The sequence below is a fragment of the Psammomys obesus genome, unplaced genomic scaffold (genome assembly GCF_907164565.1).
Source record: "Psammomys obesus unplaced genomic scaffold, mPsaObe1.curated_primary_1811, whole genome shotgun sequence".
NCBI classification, from domain to species: Eukaryota; Metazoa; Chordata; class Mammalia; order Rodentia; family Muridae; genus Psammomys; species Psammomys obesus.
Window position 1 is genome coordinate 4,645,850 of NW_026586550.1, and position 22,210 is coordinate 4,668,059.

At 46.1% G+C, this 22,210-nt stretch overlaps 1 protein-coding gene across 1 annotated transcript in view; it reads right to left on the reverse strand.

The window, feature by feature from the left end:
- Plxna4 (plexin A4) overlaps window positions 1-6,715 on the reverse strand; it is a 446,010-nt gene extending 439,295 nt beyond the window's left edge. Inside the window, exon 1 of the mRNA XM_055602031.1 lies at window positions 6,566-6,715. The gene's annotated coding sequence lies outside the window, so the exon portion shown is untranslated. The remainder of the gene's footprint in view (window positions 1-6,565) is intronic.
- Window positions 6,716-22,210: the final 15,495 nt, after the last annotated feature.

A 22,210-nucleotide genomic window follows, 5' to 3' on the forward strand; every position in this document is an offset into this window, starting at 1 on the left:
ATAGATAGATAGATAGATAGATAGATAGATAGATAGATAGATAGATACATACATACATACATATAGATAGATACATACATATATATGAATCATTTATGAATCTAAGAAAATGTCTGCATGCCTAAGAAATTTTACTGCTTTGGAGGGACAAAGGGAAGAGAGATGGCTCCTCAGATGCTAAGAGATACAATTCTAAGGACCTGGAGACCTCACAGTCACCCAAAACTTAGTTATAAAAGTTCAGCTGAAATTATTCAGTCAGTAATAAGGACACGAGAGAAGATGGGCTACAGAAATGACCCAGTCAGTAAAGTAGTCACAATGCAAGCATGAGCACCTATGTTCAGTCTCCAGCACCCACATAAAGAAGCCAGATGTAGCACTGTGACTCAGCACTGGGACTGTGCACACGAAGGTCCTGTGGCCCCTAGCCAGCCAGTCCTGCCAATTTGGTGAGTACAAGGTTCAGTGAGAGAGATACCCTGTGTCAAAAAATGTAAGGTATGAAGATCAACCAAAGAAGACTCTGTATTTACCTCTGGCTTTCATATACACAAGCAAACACATGCATCTACATATGAACATGTACACATATATGCTAAAAAAACATGCAGACACTCATGTACATACATGTATTTATCTTAGTGGAACATGCTGATAGGTTAAAGTCTCTGAGAAATCTCACAGCAAGAAAACTTGTTCAGTCTTTATATCTAGTGTCTCAAAACATACTAGACTTGGCAGTATGTCTTGTATTGTGTGGTTAACATCTATTTATACGACCACATGGACTTTGGAAATTTTTGCTGTCTTGTGGGTATTACCATCAAGAAGCAAGTCTGAGATAAAAAGTGAGAAAATAAACCTCCTGCCCTCTGCAATGTTCACATGTCATGTGGACAAGTCCAATAGAAAACCTAGTGCCTGGTGCCCATTGCGACCACATGCCTCCACATGCCTCCACATGCCTCCACATGCCTCCACATGCCTCCACATGCCTCCACATGCCTCTGAGCCCAGTGTGAAGAGAAACAACCCACCAATTCTGCTTTGCTCACTTTCCTTCCTCTTGACCTCCGGGCCAAATCTAAGGGCCAATTTATTCACCCTTTTGGTTCTGGGCTTTTCAACTGGCCTGAGGGAAGTGAGTTGGATTCTTACAAGAAGAGTTTCATGGGTATGTCAGACAGGAAGCGCTGGTCTGCAGTGATGAGCAAAAGCAATTGCTGTAGTTTCAGTGACCTCATCTCCAATTGCTCCTCTCTCCCTGCTACATAAGGAGAGACTTTTCCTTGTGAGAACTGGGGAAATGATTGTGCTTAGGCTGGGTTTGGTACATTGACTGTGGAGACAAGATCCTCTTAGCTAGTGATGTGTTTTGTGTTGGAGTGACAAAACATCCTAAAATCCAATTTGCTGTTGCGAATCCTGGTTCATGGAGAAGGCACCGTGGAGGGAGTGGATATTCAAGTGTACAGCCCCAGGCTCAAAGAACACTTCAGAACTCGCAGGCACCTGTTGACTCAAATCTGAGTTTTTCCTGCCTCCCCTACTCTTGTCCTCTACCAGGGGTAGGTGAAAGTGATAAAATTCTAAGCATACCCCTTCTAGCCACCCCAAGTTTAGCAGAACTTTCTACACTGTGCAGTGGGGAGGGGGTTACATTGTGTGTGCAATAAAAGTTAGAGGGAAACCCTAACCACTGGAGCCTTTTTTATTCTATGCCCAAGAGTATGCAGACCAAAAGGACTGTGTCTGGAGAGCCCTGGCTTTGGGGTGGGACAGTACCAACCATAGTACCTACCTTCTTGCGGCCCTACTTTTCCTATCACAATATGATTCCTAGCAGCTCATCTCAGCCTGTATATACCCTCTCCACCGTCTTTTCTTATTTTGTTCTATATTCCAAATTCTGTTACAGCTGCAGGATTACCCTCCCTGTGCAGGCCATTGGCACCAACCTCCACCTACTATTAAGCGACATTTCCCCTGACTCTGGATACTAGAATTTAGAGCTTGGGAGCTAGTGAATGAGTGAAAGAACAACTACAGAGCACTACCTGTGAACAGTGTCATAGCTTGAATCTTTGCCTGAGAGTGAACTGGCCATCTGTTGCTTAGCAACCTGGGGCCTCCAGCATCTTTAACTGTCATCTCAGCCTAAGCTCTTATGCCATCAAAATGGTAATCCACAATCCCCAACTTACAGGCTACTTTGAGCATTCAGTGAGAGAGTGTCACTTTCACAATACCAGCAACTTGCAATACTCACTAGGAAAAAAAAAAACAAAAAACAAAACAGAGCCCTACCATCCCTAGAGCTCCTCAAAATCCAAAGCAAAGGTGGAGATTTCATTCATTCCCTCAGCCACACCTTCTGTGTTTTTCCCAGAGAAAAACAGAAATTGCCAAATAAAGTAAAAGTCAACCTCAGAGCTGAGTGGTCTGCTAGAAAGAACCATGCAACTTTCTATTCCACCGTCAGCCAAGGATAAGACTGTATTCCCTTAATAGGGAAATATTAAAGCTCAAAAAGCAGAAAAATTAGCTGGGGGTCAGAGAAAACCCAAAGGAGAAAGTGGTAGCCTCACCACACTCTCCCACTAGCTGAGCAAGGGATGGCAACATGTGAGTACTATATCCTCACATGGCCAGCAGCTTGGTTAGAGAGCCAGGTCAGACTGCGTAGTCCTGAGACTTGATTCCACCACTTGGTGACTATGTGACTTTGGACAAAGCCCTTCCTCACCTTAGTTTCTTTGGGACGATATGGGGATTGCAGAAACCACCACCTCTTTGGGTGCTTATGATGAATAAAGGAGCAACCCCATCTAGAGTCCTCAACTGAGATCAAAGGAAGTGCCTCATAGACACTGGCTACCACTATCATCATTAATTACTATTATTGTCCATCCCAGTATTTTCATAAGGGCTAAAACCAATACTATGTTCTCACAGCTGCTTCCCTGGGGATGCTGGTGCCTTGTGATCTTTGGACAGGGCTCCTCACTCAGGACTTCTAGAAGCTATTCTTCTTCACAGCAAGTGGAAAAGGAGCCTCCTCTTTCTGGAACAGGCCTGTGAGGAACAAGGACTCTGCTTGCCTGCCCTTTTAAGACTCACCTCTTTCCTGCTCCTGTCGCCCTGCTGGCTCCACCTTCTTGTCATAACTAGAATGGCTATAGCCTGGGAAGCAAGGACAGGAGGAAGGCCTAGAGTAAGTCAGGGAGAGGGGGATCAGGACCAACCTTTAAAGGGACAGTGTCTGCAGGGCTCTGTGTGGACCAAGAATTACTCAGTGGAGCCTCCAGGGCAATTACCCTAATCATGTGCATCTCCCAAACAGCCCTTTATTGTGATTTATTAGCACAACGTCTTTTTTAAATGCCACTCTTAAATATAAATAACACTTAATCATCCAGCTGTCGTTAAATTCATGTTATATTGATTTCTAGGAGTGCCGCAAATTTGAGGGCGAATGGGCCTGGGCCGGTGGATACAAGCACAAAGCTGGGAGGTGGATTCACGAGTGCTAGTGTGGGAGGAGGGAGGGGCGGAGCTGTGAAGAAGGAGAAAAGGGGGTGTCAAGGGAAAGAAATGAACCCTGCACAATTAATTGCCCAGGGTCTGAACTGGTTTCCCATCGGGGAGAAGGGAGGGTGACACCTTGGGTGTAGAGTAATCAAAAGCAAGACTGCATCGTGGTAGGTTCACAGTATTGCCGCCACCCCATCACAACCAGTCAGAGAGCCACTCCAACAGGTCTCCAATGTGCATTGTCTGTACAGTGCCTTCTCGGTAAGACTGGCTGAAGCTGCTAAGAAATGCCCCCTAGCTGGCTGGGAGGAGAGATGCTTGCTCTAATTTCTTTCCATCAAAGCCTGGTAATACCTAGAAGCTCAGAGCAGTTACTTACCCAACCCCCTGAGCTCTCTCCCCATGGTAGGAATGTTACCACCCTAGGAAACCCCCACTTAATTCCCAGCATCCCTCCTCATGATTAAAAGGATCTGCAGGCCAAGTGTAGGCAGATTCTGCTATGCAGATTTGCCTGTCTGTAGGGAGCAGAGCTGAAGCTGGAGAATAAGACAGAGAAGGAGAGCGACCGGGGCAAATTGGCTGCCTATTAGCAAAATTCCTCCCTGAAATGTTATCAGAGGTTGAGGGGCAATCTGGGATTTAGTGAGGGAGCAGATCAGATCATGGCTGACCCATGCCTGGTATTCACAGGAGTGCTTTCAGAACAACCTCCAGCCTCAGTAAGGTTGATCAAAAAGAAGCATTGTGTCTGGTCCTTCTCTAAATCATGCAACTGTGTGCCTCCCCGTGCAGAAGAGAGAGCTTAAAGCTCACAGAAGAATGGTAGAGCAAGGATATTGTGGTATACTCCAAGGCTGGGCAAAAAGCTGGGGGGGGGGAATGTTAATTACTGTCTATCTTTTCCTAGAAACCAATGGCAAGTGCAGAAAGTGTGCAGATTCTTCTGAGTTCTGGTGCTTATAACCACCATAATGACAGTTGACTTTGCATTAAAATGACAGGTCCTGAGGCTGCAAATACCTGAGAAAGGGAAGAGGGAGGCAAAGAAAGGAACAGAAGTCTGTTGGGAGAGATCTGTGCTCAGCCTCCAGCCCTCGAAGGTCCTGTGAGGGAATGCTCCTCCTCTGAGAGGTACTCATTGTCACTGTAGGTCACTGTTCGCTACAAGCCATGTGCCAAGCCATATGCCTGCATATAGGGATCGTCCTGTCCATGCACTCCAAGCGTGTGCATGCCAAAATGTGCCAATGTTTGTCACAGCCCATAAGTCAGAAGTGGACAGCCTGTCACCCGTGCTTGGATAAGCTGGCTGCGCTGGGCAAGGCTCTAAAGCATATGTACAGCCGGATATGTACACACCCACCATTCCTAAAGAGAAAATAGTGCTTCTTCCTGATCTAGCCTCTCCCCATTGTGAGCAGCTTTCCTTTCTTCCTTACACCTTCTTCAATCAATCAAAGGGCAGCTTCCACCACACAGCAGGAATAGCTTCCCTCTTAGGGCATCTGCCTTCTACCCAAGCCTAACCAGACACCTTGGGGGGCGGGATATTCTAGCCTCTTTTAAGGAGGGCAGAAGCAATTCCCATATTTGCCAGGATGCCCCCCCCCAATACACCACAAAGAGACAGCAATAGAAACATAGAAACTCGTTATATATCTATTCAAGCCTGAAATAATGATTTATTTGAATCTTCTATTCTTCTCTCTGCAATAACTGATTCCTGAAAGAAGTCTTTCTTAGACTCTAATAGGGGAGCCATAAAAAAGCCCTTTGAAACTCCACCCCCCTCCCCATCCATTCTAGGAAAAGTTTCAATATGAACAGCTTCTAAACCTGGGGCTGTGGGGGCAGAGGGTGTACAACTTGAACCATTGGCTTCTGAGGAGCAAGTCTGCACTCAGAAGGGCTAGTCTCTGGGGTACACTACTACTAGTGTACACCCAATACCATATAGGGTGAGTATGCCACCGTGTTCACAATCCTTTCCCCCTGCCAGTCTCCATCTATCTCTGCTCTCCCTCCTAGTTCCTGTTCTCGGACACACACCTCGGAAGACATGTGACAAGTGTTAGCTAAAGCCACAGGGGAAACCTCTTCCCATGCACGGAGAAGGACGAGGAAGTGAGGGGCTGGCTGCAAACATGTGTCCCTCAAGCCCTGTCTGCTTGCTGTCTCCCAGAGACTGGCGAAGCGAATAAGGTTTGATCCTCCTTAAAGGACTGCGGCACCCTCCCTACACAAGGAACACTCTTCTGGCTTTGATGTTAAAGCTCCTCCCTGCCTGAGATCCCGGCACATTCCCGGGAAGCAGTGCCGCGGTTCAAAGGCGTGTGTGCTGCCTTTCCTGGGGAAACGCAGAGTCTGTTCCACATGCGCCGCCCTACAGAACTGCGGCCCCGGTTGCCTATGTGGCCTCCTCCCAGGCGCCCAGTTACCACGATCTCCAGATCTCTGCCCTTTAAATGTCTGTCTGTCTTTCTCCTATTTCAAAAAAAAAATTCTCTGAGTGTCCAAGGGGCGAACTGCACTGGGCGGGTCTCCTAAGACCCCCCATGACTTCTCCTGTTTAGTAAAAACCGGTTAGGAAATGAAAGGAGCTAGAAACAGCAAAATCGCTCCCTCACCCTACCAGGATGGATAGGAGAGCCAATCATTTACAGAATCCCACCCTGAAAGTCCTGGGAAAGAGAAGTCTAGGTCCGGAGCAGAGAAGAACACGGGAAATCCCTGCTCCGGCTGCGATGCACCTACGCGGTGTCCAGGAGGGACGTAGGCAGGTGCGTGAGCGCGGTGTGTGCGTGTGTGCATGTGTGTGAGTGTCTGTGTGTGTGCGCGCACGCGTGTGTGTACGTGTGTGTTCCTGTGTGTGTACGTGTATGTGTGTGTGTGTGTGTGTGTGTGTGTGTGTGTGTGTGTGTGTGTGTGGTGTGGCTGGCTCGGAGAAGGCGAGGACTCCGGACCGGACTCGGCACCGCCGCCCGATCTGCCCCTCCGGCCCTGCGCGCAGCCGGCGGCTCCTTACCTGGAAGCGCGGTGTCCCTCCTTCAGCCCCAGCGCCGCATTGACACTGCAGATGGTGCCTGTACCGCTGCCTCTCGCCCTCCTCTGAGCGTGTGCGTGTGCGCGCGTGTGGCTGCCTCCTCCAGCCCCAGCCCCGAACGCAAATACTCCACCGAGGCACGGGGAAGCCACGAGCAGCAGAGGAAAACGGAGGGGGCCAAACCAGAGCCCGCGGGGCTTGACAGCTCCTCTTGCAGCGTCCAAGGTGGGCGTAATGTCCAACAAAAAGGTCAGAAAACGTAGATGGATTCCAAGTACCCCTTTCCTCCACCCAGCCCCGGAGCCCGAGCAGCGATAGTGGTGGCTCTCGGGGGCTGCGGCGGCGACGCGGGGTTGCCCCCCTTCGTCCCCACCCCCGCGGGCTGAATGTCCTTGATGCCAAGCGGGCACGGCGGCGTCACTCCGCGCCGCCCATGCTAGCCGGGTCGGGCCGCTGCCCGGGCGCGGCGGCGAGTGCGTTGGGGACCCGCCGGGGAGCGCTCTCCGAGTCTCTGCGCGCCTCCGTGGGCAGTGACGGCCACCCTCTGGCAGCCCTGGGCTGGCTGCGCCGCTGTCGCCCCTACCCTTGCCCAGGGACTAGCCGGGCAGTGCCCAGGGGCCGGGGCTGGGGGGCCGCGGGAGCTGCCGCCTGCTCCCCGGGGAGGCGCGGAGCTGCGGTGGCAGCAGCGACGGCGGCGGCTGGCGCTGCAGCGGCCAAGAACGCAGCCCGGGTCCGAGCCGAGCCTCCTGGGTGCGCCCCGGCCCCCCGGGCGGGCTGCTCGCAAAGTTTGCAGGGGGCAGGGAGCGGAGCCGCCGCTGGCTCTGCCGCCGCCGGAGCTCCCGGGCTGCCTGCTGCCGCCGCGGCTCGCTGCTGCTGTGCATTGAAGCCCGGCCAAGCGCTGCAAAAACTCCAGCTGCCTGGCGCTCTCTGGGTCCTCCTCTCCTCCCTCTCTCCCTCCCTTCTTCCCTTCCTCCCTCCCTCTCCTCTCCTCCTCCCCTCCCCGCCGCCCGCGGCCGGCCGCCGCCACCGCCGCTGCCGCCGCCGCCGCCGCCGCTCCCTCTCTGGCTCGCTCGCTAGCTCCGCGCTCCAGGCTGACATCTAGACCGAGGGAGAGCGGCCGGCAGAGGGGGCAGGGGGCGCTTCCCCGCACGCTGCCGCTGCTGGCTTGCCCGCTCACTCCGAAGTGGACATTTGCAGACAACCCCCGCCCCCCGGGGGGTCTTCGCGGCCTCCTCGAGCCAGCCTGGCGGTGGCGACACAGGGCAGAGTGATGCGTATACGCTGGCACCAAGTGCACTTGGATTGGGGCATACTACCAAGCAGGCATGTGGGCACAGCAGTCAGGGGCACTTCTGGGTGTTCCTAACAGACACCGGGCAAACATAACCCATTCCCAACCTAGAATCTCCGACCAGCCCCGTCCTCCACCAACTAAGGTAACCTACACCGTGCACTAGAGATACCCAAGCCCAAGGCTTCTAGTCCTAGAAGGCCAATGCCCCAGAGATTGCTGGGTAATCTGATACTTCCAAAGGCTGACCTTGCTGCTTCTCTGTGTCTGAAGCCCTAGGTCCTGGATCATATCCCAAACATAACCTAGACGTTGCCAATATTAGAGAAGTTTCGGAAACCGGAAGGAAGAAATCCTGAGGTTGCTTAAGTTGAAACAGCATCTGGCAGACAGTAAATCGTAAGGACAGGAAGTAGGCAGGTTATCTCTGCAAAGACCACCCCCCATCAATGAGCCCAACCATCAAATATAAAATAAAATGATAAAGGGAACCCATTTATTTATCCACCCAACGCTGTATGCTCCCTTCTACCATAGTTTCAAGGAAATGGCATTGTCAGCCATGTTCAGTAAGACTAGCCACTCATCAGAGAAAGCCCTCTCAAGAAGACTACGGTTTGGGGCTCCCAACCCACTAGCTGATTCCATTTCTTCAACTTAACTTTCCTCAGCCTCAGTAACTTCCTGCACATAACTGTCCCTCCCATCCAAACCACTCAGAACCTGCTTATTAGGAAATGATTGACAGCAGTATAAACTCCTACACCTTCCTATAAGGGTTATATTTTCACAGAAATCAAAGTTATAAACTGGGTAGACTTTGAAATGAGTTGTGAGATGACAAGTTATACAAGCCCCCAGGCAGGTAGCACATGTGGGCCGGGCTGGGCTTACCCACACAGCACCTTATTGAAACTGTTCTCACGAGAAGGAGGCAATGACTCAAGCATGAGCCAGTGAAAGACTGTTCCAGGAGACAGCATGGAGCCCTGTTAAGCTCGGGTTGTCCGCCGAGCATTGCATGGCCCAGAAAACAGCAAGGGTTATCTTATTAGCTCTCACTAATACATTGATCTGGCTCCTCTCTTCTCTCAAACTCTGGATCCCAGACTCGAGATAAAGCACACAATATCAAGTTAGTTTCAGAAGCCCAGAGAAACACATAACAATAATTCCATGTTGCTGCTGCTTTGACATCCTTCCAGACCAGAGGAAGCCCTGGGGCGAAGCGTCTGTCTAACATGAGGTCTCAGAGACACCAGACATGCAAAAATCAAAGAAAGCTGTCCTTGAATGTCTGCTTGAGGCTTGCCTCACCTGGGTCTAGACCCACTTGCAAGAGTCTCCTCAGAAATTGACACACGGCACCATCAGAATGGTTTCGCCCTAGAAGCCAAGAAAGTCCTACAGAAAACCTTAACAGGCTACTTAAATACTATGCTTCACTAAAGGTATACAAGGGAGCTTTTCAAAGCTGGTTGTCACTTGGCTATGGGGGACTTCGGTAAAAATGCTGAAAGGGAGAGGAAGTGAGGATAAACTCTGTGCCCTTCTCAGCCAATCGGCCCAGCAAGTGTTTTTAATACCACCTGGTTGTCTTTTCTACCCCTTGTAGTGAGAGAGGGAGAGAGAGAGAGAGAGAGAGAGAGAGAGAGAACTGATGGCTGCACAAGAAGTCAGCAATTTTTTCAGAGGTAGCAAACAACTTGTATTTATTGTTCTTTATCTCCTGCCTCATGTGTGGTGTCATTTGTTTCCATTCAGAGGAATGAACATGTGTGTGCCTGAAGAGTAATGACAGAGCCCAATGACAGGGAAAGAATGTACAGAAAGCTGAACCAACAAAGAGCAGGTGCAGCACCTGCCAGTCCTCCTGTCCTTAAAAGGACCTTCCCTCACACTGACTTCCTCTTTTCTGACTTCTATTGAATACCACAGGAGGAAGGCAGGCTGGAAACAGTTACCGATTCATACCATTGTAAGAATAGCAGAAAGGGTCAAACTAGCCACAGCAAGAGACCTGATGGCCTATTGAAAGCTCCTTCAAATCTAGGATGGGATGGGGGATGGGTAAGGAAGACTGTCTTATCCTTGACTCTACTATTGACCATCATGTCACTCTGCACGGGTCATGTGCTCTCTGTGTCATTCTCCCTCTCTCCTGCCATTTATGCCTTCTGGTTGCAATGGCATTCAAAAGAAATACAACCCCTGATGTGAGCATGATTTGAAACTCTAACGCAATGCACGTGAAAAGAATCTGTACTCCCTGTCATGGGTAAGTATCTTTTTCTCCAGTGGTACAACTCAGGGAGCAGGCCTTTTGCTTTCCTGACTTTTCCTCATGAATCACTAACCTGGAAAAGGCAGTGGTCCAGATCATTCTTCTGCACTTTCCACAAGCCCTCTAGCCCTCAACCTCCACCACCCCCGCCAGCTGATGAGGGGTAAAAGGAGACACACACTGGACACGCTAGCTGTTCTCTGCTGACAATGGGTCTGTGAGTCACCAACTGTATCCCCAGCCTGGTGGTAGAACTGGGTAGGTCAGCATCTGGTCCCATGGCCACAAGAGGGAGAAGTTAAATGGCATATTGTTTCATAGAGCCCTATTTTCTAAAGAAGCCATTTCTGTGAGATTCTGGCTGTGCTTCTTTGCCAGATTTGGGGAGAAACATACTGGCTCATTTCTCATGGCTGAATAAAAGGGCCAGGTTTAAGGAGAGAGAGAAGACTCCCACTTCCCCTTCGCTTGGCTACCATCATTTCATTAACTTAGGAACAGTGATGCAATTTTCATTGATAAAACCAATGAAATAAATTAATTAATTAATCATGCATTTATTATTTATTTATAAATAAAGAATTTATTTATTAAACAAATTGCCAGGGGTCTCCTGCTGCTGCAGAGACATCTTTCCCACAAGAGCAGTCCCATAGCTGGGTCCTTGCTCTGTGCTCAGGATAAAAACCTCTGGGCTAAGGCTGCTTGAAAACCTACATTGTGGCGCCACCTGCAGGAGAGTATAATTATCGACTTTATCCCAAATCTCAGCTGAGAACAGAAGTCCTAGCTTCCCCAAACTACCCTGGCCAGGACAGGGTTTCAGGCAGAAAAAAGGGACCTCCTGCCATCATAATGTGTCAACGAATGGCCTCCATACACTCTATAGGCCTTCAATGTGGGCATTCCTTGGAAACTACTTTTGAAAGATCAAGAGCAGCTTATTTTCCTCACGTTACTGAGAGGTTAAGTAAGCCTAGAATTGTAAAAGTAAAGTCTTTCTATGCCCAGCCTAACCCTGAATAATGACACAAGGACTTCTGTATTTGTTAAAAGCTTCAGTCACTATAGCAGGCAGATTCTCAGTTAGCTCAGTCTAAGCTGACCTGGTTAATCGTGCTCTGAGTCTACTTCCAGGCCCGTGGCCTGTTACCTGCAGCATAGTCTCACTCTGGCTGCGCTTTCTCTTTTTGTGTTTTGGTGACTTGCCCCCCCCCCCCTTGTCCCTGAAGTCCTGCCTCCTCAGCTTATTGGCCATCCAGGTTTTATTAAAACCAAACAGAAGATTATGAAGAACAGTGTTTACACAACATTGAGACAGGAGATGCTTCATTAAAATGACAATGCCAAAGTCAACGTCCACCCTGTACTCATCTCTCTGGATACAGAAATCAGCCTTAGAATACACAGCACACAAAAACATCGCTCCAACATTGAACACGTGCATCTGTCTTCCAGGTGCTAAGCCATAGGACAGAGAAATGTTTTCCTTTATGAAGGGTGAGGAAGGAGCATTCCTGTCACCGTAGCTGTGATAGTCTTAGGATTCAAACTGTCCCTGCTTTACTAGCCCATGGTGAAAATGACTGTAGATATTAACATGTGAACCTCACTCCCCTCTACTCATCTGAGGCTTTGTCCATCACTGTCAAGTTCCTATGGGTCTCCCCCATGGTGTCAGAGACACCACCCCCTGACCTGTGGTGACTGTACTTAGGAGCTGATGATGTTTTCCACAGGTCTTCTCATTGTAGGCACTGTCCACCATCATTTGCTGGATAAACATCTTGGTGTTACCAGCCATGTGGAGCCTCCTAAGGAACCTCCGCCTGGCTACACCGTGGCTCGCCGCCTGTGAGGCAGCTCACAGGGGGCATGTACAGACGTAGGAAGGAGGCCCTCATCTGACCACACACATGCACAGATACAGGAGCTTGGTCTTCTAGGCCTAAAAGCAGCTGCCACGTCCTCCAAACATGATTCAAGTGTTCCTCCATAGCCTCCTTTATCCACTCTCTGCTCTGCAGAATTCTTTCTTTTCAACCAACTGGCAGACATATCATTCCAATAGTAAAAGTAAAAAGTTAGAGAATGTGGTGATGTGAGAAGACGTGGGAGAAGGATGAGAATGGCCTAAATCTATTGGCCAGAAACAGCAGCATCCAGATTTGGCATGCGTCATCTCTTTCAACAAAACATATAAACACTTGATTCCAGCCTTAGGAATCTTCAGTGAGGTACAAGGCATTCTGGAGCAGGGATAAGATGGTGCTTTGTGGAAGCAACTTGGAAGTGATTTGTCATGCAGTGATATGTGGCCAGTACAATGAGGTGATGGAGAACAACTCATTCTTCTGGCCTCTTTAACCTTTTACTCTCATTATTTAAACCATTTGGCTTTAGCCTAAGAAATAAAAGGGGAGCATGTTTCATGCATGATATCCTGACTTGGGGCAGAACTGAGTCTCTATACACATCCTGCCAGGACCTCCCTTGCAGGAATCTGGGTTAAGCTTCTCAGCACATCTCACTGTGTTAAATGAAAATGACAAAACTGGACCAAGGGTCTGGGAAGCACAGAGAACGTTCAAGTCCAGTGTTCACTTGAAGTGGGCTGTCATCAGTTCCAGACTGTCAGCAATCAGAGACGTCCAGGAGTGATGTAGGAGGCCTGCTAGATCCTGTTCATTTTAATGAGCTGTCTGGCTCCAGCCCCTGACCGAGAGCCTCCCAGAAACCAGCCCGAGTGGGACACTAGTGAGAGACCTTGTATCTCAAGAAAACCGCTCCCGTTGAGGCCCCTCCCTCAAAGCTTTGCCTGCAGATGATCTTGATCCTCACCACACCGCAAGGGAAAGGGATAATCGACAGCTTTTTTTTTTTTTTTTTTTTTTTTTTTTTTTTGTGGCTAGAAGGCACAGTAAAGACAGAAAAAGCAAGATGAACAGCTAGTGGTTTAATTTTCCTTCCCACAATTTCCCAAAAGGATGTACCTATACCTTCACTGCTCAGTCCTAGAAAGCTTGTAGAGATCTCAGGAGGGTGCAAGGGCCATCAGCAGGGCTGAGGCATGTACTAGGGTGGGGGACGAGTTAGGCATGGTGGCACACATCTACAATTGCTGTACTAGGAGGCTGGCGCGTGAGGATGGTGAATTCAAGGTCATTCTGTGCAACAGAGCCAGTTCTATGTGAGCTAAGACTACATAGCAAGACCCTTCCTCAAACCCTTACTCCCAACACATACCAAAAACCAAAGGTTGAGGAGAGAAGAAAAAGGAAAAAAGAAGCAAAGAGGGAGGAGAAAAGGGGTAAAGTGCCTGTTCTGGGTAGAGAGGAAAGCCCCTGACAATTGCTTCAGAAAAGTCCTCCGTCAATTCTGAGACCCATGGTAACCATTTTCCCTTCAATATCTCCCTCCAGGATTCTTCAAAGGGCCCATTCTTCTGCCTCTATTCTTATGACCAGGCCCAATTTTCTTTCCTTGTCTTTGGAGGAGTCCCTTCTAAAGGTCTCCTGCTGACAGGCTCACAAGTGTCATACAACTCCGGAATTCAGAGGGAGAAGTGTCTAAGGCCACAAAGGTGTGTGGTAACATATAAGGATGAAGAGAGCCAATCATGCCTATCTCTCCTGTCTCTGTGCCCAGTGATGCCATGCCGGAAACCATAAATTGTGGAAATATTTACAGCATGACAATCAGCACTTATTACAAACAGAGACTGCACATGAAAGAGGAAGAGGTCACATCACCAGTGGAAAGCCAAAGGGACTGGGGAATAGCCATGATTGTTCCTGTTTAGCAGTGTCTTTGCAAGAACAAATTCAGGTGTCTCCAGAGAACAACCACAATGCTTCCTAAGGGCAAAGGCTTTAGTGAACTAACAACTCCCCAAAGGCTTCACTACTTAGCAGCCTGCCGCCACAGTACTGGCCCACTGGGGACCAAACCTCCAACACCCATTCAAACTAAATCCAACCATAACAGCATCAGAGGCAACACTAGCACCAGCCCAACTCAGTGTCTTGGTAACCACAGTAGGGCTTCTATTCAGCCTGCATGTCCCATTTAAAGAAAATATTAACGTATGTTCTTTCTAATAGCTATTTTACCAAGTTCTGTACTTAAGGGAAGGTATTCTTGCTCTATCAAGTGGCTGTGATTTATTTTCTCCAGTCAGCAAAGCAAAGGATATTATTAACTTTACCTGGCTCAGTTACTCAGGAAGATCAACTGAAAATCTGTTCATGGATGCTGTATTGGTTCCTTTTCTATTGATATGACAAAACACCATAACCAAGTCAACTTATAGAAGGGAGGCTTTTTTGGGGCTTATGGTTTCAGAGGGACAAGAGTCCATCCCCATTATGTTGGGACACTAAGCAGCAGGCAAACATGAAGCAGAAAGCTGAGTGCTCACATCTTAATCCACAAGCAGGAAAGAGAACAAACTTTGAATGGTTTTGAATGTGGATTTGAAACCTTAAAACCAACCCCCAGTGTCATATATCTTCCAGCAAGTCCACGTCCTCTAAACCTATCCACACATCACCATCAAAGGACAACCAATTACTCAAACATGTGAGCCTAAGGAGGATATTCTCATCCAAACTACCACAGGCGCCTCTCATTTACTGCCCCACTCAAACCTAGGGTTAATATCAGTTCTGTTCTTCCCTGTAAGTTTTACTATTAAAATTATGGTGGTCTATGATATAGAATACTGTGCAGATATTGAATACGTTGAAGTAAACACATGTGTTTCTGTTCCATAGAGGAAAAAAATGGCTCTGTATATATATTTACATATTTTCAAGTATACAGAAGACAGTGTTTCTATCTATATAGTTCTGCATGTACATAAAACATTCTGAAATAATGCACCAAAAGGCTTAACAGCAAACAGGGAGATGAAGATACGTACTTCATTGTTTTATTGCATAGCCTTTGTTTTTTATGGCATTTTACCATGTGCAAGAACTGCATTCTCCATTTTTTTTTAAAACTGCATTCTCCATTTTTTTGTTCATTTAAAAATGAACAAAAAATTACTGCTGCTAAAAACATCTTTATCACACTGCCAGCCCTCTGCTCTCTCACTTCTCTAGCCCAGCCAATCCCTCCTCCACCCCATCTGTATCCTGTTCAGGCATGCCTTTGTTCTACTTTCCTGCTCTCTGCTCCACGCTGCTCCTCTTTAGTGGAGGTCACTCAGCAGGCTGTCACCCCAGAAAAAGTCCTCATCTTGTCATTTAAAGTCAACTTGGCCTGAAGATTTATTCTTGATAATAGATGGGTTAGAGGGAACTACACAGATACTTCAGAATGACATTTTCCCACACTAGAACAAGTCATCTTAGGTCGGGGGAGAGCAAACATTCCTCTATACCAGGGTTGGTAAACTCAAAGCAAGTAACACCCACAAACTGTGTGGGTATAAAATATGATGAAATCGAGAAAAAAAAGCAACAATGGAAGAAAGTTTTGCATTCTTTCAAATGGGAGAGGCAAAGGAAAACCAAAACCATTTAAACGTTACTTTATTACTGCAAAAGGAAAAATAATGTAAATTCTGAAAAAGCTACAAACAAACATAAACTAGAAATTGACCATTTCCTCAGTCAAAGGTTGGGATTTGGTGGTTCAGGACAGGTCTTGGCCCCATTGCAAGGGATAAGCCTAGAGTTGCTGTCTTTTTCATTGCTACTATAATGAAAAAGCACATCCTGCAGGGGGGAGCATTAAAAACATATGTTTATTTCCTAATATTCTCAGCCTGGAAATCTGAGATCTGGGTACCACCATGAGTGAACACTTGGTGAGGACAGTACTCCTGAATATGTCCTCATGTGGCTCTTCTTTGGTTCATAGAGAGGGGAGAAGGTGGGGGGAGCAAGAGAGGAAAAGGAGACAAAGATCTTAAGTGTCCCTTCATTTTTTTAACAAGAACACTAATCCCGCCATAAGTGGGTTGTTTATTTGTTTGCTTCTTAAACTCCACAGATCTTATTCCAAACCCTATCACCGACAAAGCTCCATCTCCAAGCACCATCAGGGTCCAGGGCTTCAGGCTGCGATACACGAACTTAGGAGCATCACTAACATCTGCTTTGCAGCAGTTAAAAAACGAACTCTGTTAGATTAGTCTCATGTCATGAGTCAACAAGGCTACAACACCTGAAGGTAAAGAAAATATGAGAGGTTTTGGAGAGATGGCTCAGAGTTTAAGAGCACTGGCTGTTCTTTCAGAGGAGCCAGGTTTGATTCCCAGAAGCCATATGTTGACTAACTACTATCATAACCCCAGTCACAGGGAATCTGATACTCTCTTCTGGGTATCAACAAATGTCAGACATACGTGTGGTACATGTAGACATGCAGGTAAAACATCCATACACAAAGAAAAAAAAAGAAAAGAAGAGTTGGGGTATGTATCTGAGAGCAGGGAAGAATATTGTCAAACTATAACGAATGGAATCTTCAAAAATAAATAACATTTTAAAAAAGAAATTATAAGAGGGGGATATCTGAATTGCATCAAGACATTTGATGAGCAAAAGTCTGGAAGAACGTGGGGGTAATGTGGGCTGGGAGATGAATGGACTCAATGGTTTAATCTCAAAGATGTTTACAGAAGCATCAATGACAGCATGAAGAAAAGTTTCCTTGGGATTTATATTCTTGAACTGATCCTATTTAACACAATGATTAGTGACCTCAATGAAGACAAAGGAGACATGGCTATCAAACTTGTCTAGACTACACTAAGAATATTGAGCACACCTATTGTAATCCTTTTCTTTCCTTAGAGAAAAAGAAACTTGGTTCTGGGGCCTGTCCAGGGTTCACTGAGCAGTTAGGCATTGATGTGGAGCATCATGCTGAGAAATGGAAGACTAAGAGGAGCTGAACACATCTGCATTTGAAAACACAGAGTGCTCAAAAGATGGGATTTGATAATGGGAAAAAGTTTGGAGTGGCAGGCAGGAAGGGAAGCTTAGGGGAGGGCGGGGCCTTCTAGGCAGGAAAGGGGCCTTGATGGCAGAGAGACATCAATAGCTATCACCAGATTTCTAGAAAGTCCTTCACAGTGAGTGATGATGGAATGGGCATCCTCATTTTGTGCCTCTCAGAGGGGCCATCAGTGAAGAACTCTACTTTTTACTTCTTTGAGGGGGTGATCATGCTTTCTTCTGGTTGCATTGCCAAGTTACAGCGAGAAGTCTCCTTGTCTTTACCCTGCAAGTGTATCAAAGCTTAGCAATGAATACTTCACTCTGCATTCAAGTTATTGGTGAAGCTTTTAAGAAATGACCACCTGCTATGTATATACCCCCTCTTCTGGGTACCACAGACATTAGGCACATGTATGGTACATGCAGACATGCAGGTAAAATACCCATATACATGAAATAAAAAAATTAAGAGCTCAAATGTGAAGTTGGGGTTGTGTATCTGAGTAGGAAAGAATATTGTCAAACTATAATGTATGAAATCCTAATATATATATATATATATATATATATATATATATATATATATATATATTTAAAGATATGCGAGAGGGGATCTCTGAATTATATCAAGACATTTGATGAATAAAAGTCTGGAAAAACACGGGGGTAATGTGGGCTGGGAGATGAATGGACTCGATGGATAAATCTCAAAGATGTTCACAGATGCAACAAAGACAGCATGGTCTTTGATATACCCAAGGTATATCACCCCCAAGGCCTTATGCATACATCCAAGGTCTTATACATAGGTATAGAGATAACTTTACAAATAAAGTACCAAGAAGATGTAATGGCAATCTAAGACTTATGATACTCTCAATATGAGTCACTACAGGAGGCTGCCAAGGTCAATCGAATGTAACGTACATTAACGGAGAGTAGGGTCCCAAAGGGAGTGATAACCACTGCTCCACTTTAAGATGGCTCATACATGGATTAATGCAAGCTGCCCAAGGCCTCTACTTTATGATAAATTAGGTACATTCAGGGGAGAGTTGCACAACTCAAAAGGAAATTTAAAATCTCAATATATTTAAAACAACAAAAGGAACCAGTACTGTTCAACTTCAAGAAAGTAAGAGTCAAGGGAGCATGATGTTTCAGATATTCAAAAGCTGCCAAGGAGTAGTTGCAGTATCAGTTCCATATATAGGCTAAGCAAGCAGGATCAATGTGTGTAATTTGTTTATGTAGAGCCACTTAGGGTTACCTATGCGGAATGGCTTTCTAAGAGTCAGAGCTCTCTGCAGGAATAGATTTCCTGGAGTGGCTCTGAGCTCTCCATCATTTGACACATTTGGGAAGGAAGTGGGTAATAAAGTAGGAATTAGAATTTGGACTAAATGACATCTCTAGTGCTCAGACATTTTGATTGTTTTGTGCCCACGGTTGTATCTGCCACAGTGCTGCAGGCTTGGCATTGACTCAGTTGATGTCTATTGACTTGAACTACAATGTGCATGAGGTCACATCTAAGGAAGATAGCCATTACCCCACCCAAGACCACCAGTAAGGATGGAACTCAGGGGTGGGATCAGAAGAACAGCATCAGTGATGGAGGGAGGGAAGGAGGAAGGGAGGAAGAAAATCCACCTCAGGTAAGCCTGTCTCTTCCCCATCTGGACTGTCCTACTGCTTCCTTAGAAATGCCACCTCTGCTCAGTCAGTGCTGGTCAGCATGAAGCCACTTCTTTATCACTTCTCCCTACATACCTACATAATCCAGAGTTCTAAATTCTCAGTTTTTCTCAATAGTTTCTATGATAGCTAGTTTTAACCATCAACCTAACACAACCTAGAATCACCTCAAAGAGAGACGTATAGATTAGATTGACTTGTAAGGACATCTATGAGATAGTATCTTAATTACATTAGTTGATGAGGGAAGACCTGCCCACCATTGGCAGCATCACTCTCTAGGTTTAGAACCCTGAACTATATAAAAGTGAACTGAGCACTATCATGCACGCATTAATCTGTTGCGCTCTGCTTTTGACTATGGATTTAATATAACCATACTAAATGGTTAGCTTCTTCAGGTTCATGTAACCTTGACTTACCTAAAATCATGAATTATAGCCTGGAACTTTGAGTCAAATAAAGCCTTCCTCCCTGAAGTGCTTTTGTTGGGATATTTTATCACAGGAATAGGAAACTAAGCGAAGACAATTCTAAACCTACTTTTCATTCCATGTAGCTCAGGGTCCAGTCTCTCTTCTGTGTGGACCCAAATGGATTTGTCTTCCTTTTTACTTGGCATCCCCTCCTTTCCCCTGGAGTACCCTTTCCATCCCTCCATCCATATATCCTTTAGCCTTAAGAGCTTTCTATAGCCAAAAAACAAGAGCTTTCTATAGCAGGAGAACCAAGCTGAGAACCTTAGCATCTCAGAGAAACCTCCAGTGATAGAAACATGGTAATTTTATACCAATTTCCTTCAGGAACTGTAAGTTGGGAGATGAGTGGGTGTTGTTCTACACCTGACCACATGGTGATAACTGTAAGTACCAGCTTTCCTAGCTTGTCCTTCAGCACCTAAACAATCACATTCTTGCATGCCCCCCTCACCCTCCAGGGAAAATTGCTTCATCATCAAGTGAACCCCTCTATGAAAGAATATGCAGTTGTTTCTTCCACAGGAGTTCCAAACTGCCAGTCCAAATGTCCTTTTGCTGTTCCTGACTGTGTTTCCTCTGTTACCATGAGCATTATGAGTTCCTCCTCCTCATTCTCTGAGAGTAAAACCAAAGCACCCTACTGTTTCCTCCCCAGCAACTAGCAACTACTTTCAAGATCCACCATCTTCATCCTCCTGACTCTTTAGGCTTACACAAGTTTTAAAACTTCAGAGAAAGATAATATGTCTTGTCAAGGAGGGAAGGAAAGCGAGGAAAAAGAAGAAGTGGTAAAATGATGGCAATGATAAAAGTACCTTCCAAAGACCACAGATATTCATGGGACTATAAAGATTTGTTTTTATTTCATTGTAATTGTAGAGGAATATATGCCAACAGGATAGTTCACATAACTCATATCATGTTTGGAATCTATTCAAACATTCATGGGATACCTACTGTATGGCGCTGTGCTGCAGATCAAAGATGTCTCAGCAGTAGTCACAAAACTCAGGGCTTTCAGGTGAGTGGGAGAGGGACAAAGCAAGTGAGTGCTCACAAGTGAGTGAGAGATTGTAAGGGACAGGGTGTCACTCCCAAAACACTCTTTGATTCTGACTACACCATCATACTCAAATTGTGTTTGTTCCTTTTAAAATGTATCAATCATGTCTCTGTTGTCCTAGTATTTTAAAGATAAGGTTTGCCTCCATGAGAAATCGTAATATAAATGGGTGGTTTTTGAAATTTAGGATTTTAAATGGCGGAAAGTTTATGGTGACTCACTTTTAGCCTTTTGCCTAGGAAGCTGATTGCTGTACTTGATTATCCTTGTTTCATAAATACTGAAACACTCCACTGGAGAATAGCTCACGTAAGCAGGTCCATTCATCCTTTCTTCTATTTGTTTGTTGTGGAAATATGCCCAAGCACCTATGATGTGGTCAGCACTGATCTAGGCACCAGTGATGATGTGAAACTCAAAGCAGACAAGGTCCTTCCTCCTGTGTTACACGGTCTAGGTAGAGGGAAGCATAAACAAGGTCAGTGAGTGAGCAAGTTCTGTTTGTAGTAAATTCTATGAAGAAGATGAAAACAAGACGTAGATAGAGAAGGGGGAGGGGTTCTCTGGTTAGAGAAACATCTCTGATGTGATAACCTCTGAGCTTTTACTTAAAGGATAAGACAGAGTTAACCGGGGAAAGATCATAGCAAACGGAAGGAAGTAGCTGGCACAAAGGCTCTGTGGTAAGATGTATAGGAGAAATAACAGTTCCAAAGAAAGCAAGTTAGGAGAACCATGAGAGGGTCAGTACGGGAACAACCACGAAAGGAAAGGAGATAAAGCCAGCCATTGTAAACACACAAATACACACATAGTGCCATAGCTGCAAAACAAGAGCCGAGTTAGGTGAAACCAATCATCACTCTAAAAAGATCTTTGCGTTCTAACATTCTTATGCCAGATGGACCCATCCTGGTTTCCTAAAAACCAACCCATTTTATTAGTCAATTTTCTCATTGCTATAACAAAAACATAGCAAATGTAGGAGTTGAGTTAGAGGGCACAGTCCATTATGATGGAAAGGCAAGAGGAGTCTAGCTAGGACAATGGGAACAGGAGGCAGATACTCACATTGTGTCTGTTGTCAGAAGCAGAGAGAGCGATGAGTGCCAGTGCCCAGCTGGCCTCCTCCTCATTTTCTTTTTATTTCATCTCCTCCCAGTTCATGATATGGTGCTGCCCATATTCTCAGTGGCTCCTCTTGTCTTGGTTAAATATCCCTGAAAACACCCCCACAGCCAGGCCCTGAGAGGTGTCTTGTAGGTGATTCCAAATCATGTCAAGACCAGTTATCATAGGTTCACCCTTTGTCAACTTGACACCCAACATGTCACTTTAAATCGTAACATCCTACCCCTGGTCCCTAAAGGCTCATGTTAATTTCATAATAAAAATGAATTTTTGGTTCATCTCCAAAAGTCCCCAAGTTCAATGTCTCTTCTGAGATACAATAGCTTAATTACACGCCCATACTTCCCATATACAATAGCAGCTCCATGCAAGGTATCTGGGCTTGTGGTGCCATCACCTAGGCTTCTACAGACTTGGATAGCTCAGCCTCTCCAGTTTTGCCACCTGCAGCACACACAGCTTCTCACTTGAGCGAGTTCCACTCCTCCAGCTTTCCTCAGTACTCCATAGTCCTGGCATTTCTCTCCAACATCCGGGGGTCTCTATTATAATTTGGGGGTTACTTTCATATCTTTACACAATGACCTTTTTAGTCCTTCACTGTAGGGAATCCAACCCCACCCATGTTACCTGGACACAGTTCTTTCAGGAATCCTGGGGCAAACCTCCATGATTTAAAAATCTTGTATTTTGCATATCTATAATACCAGCACTAAAATTCAGGA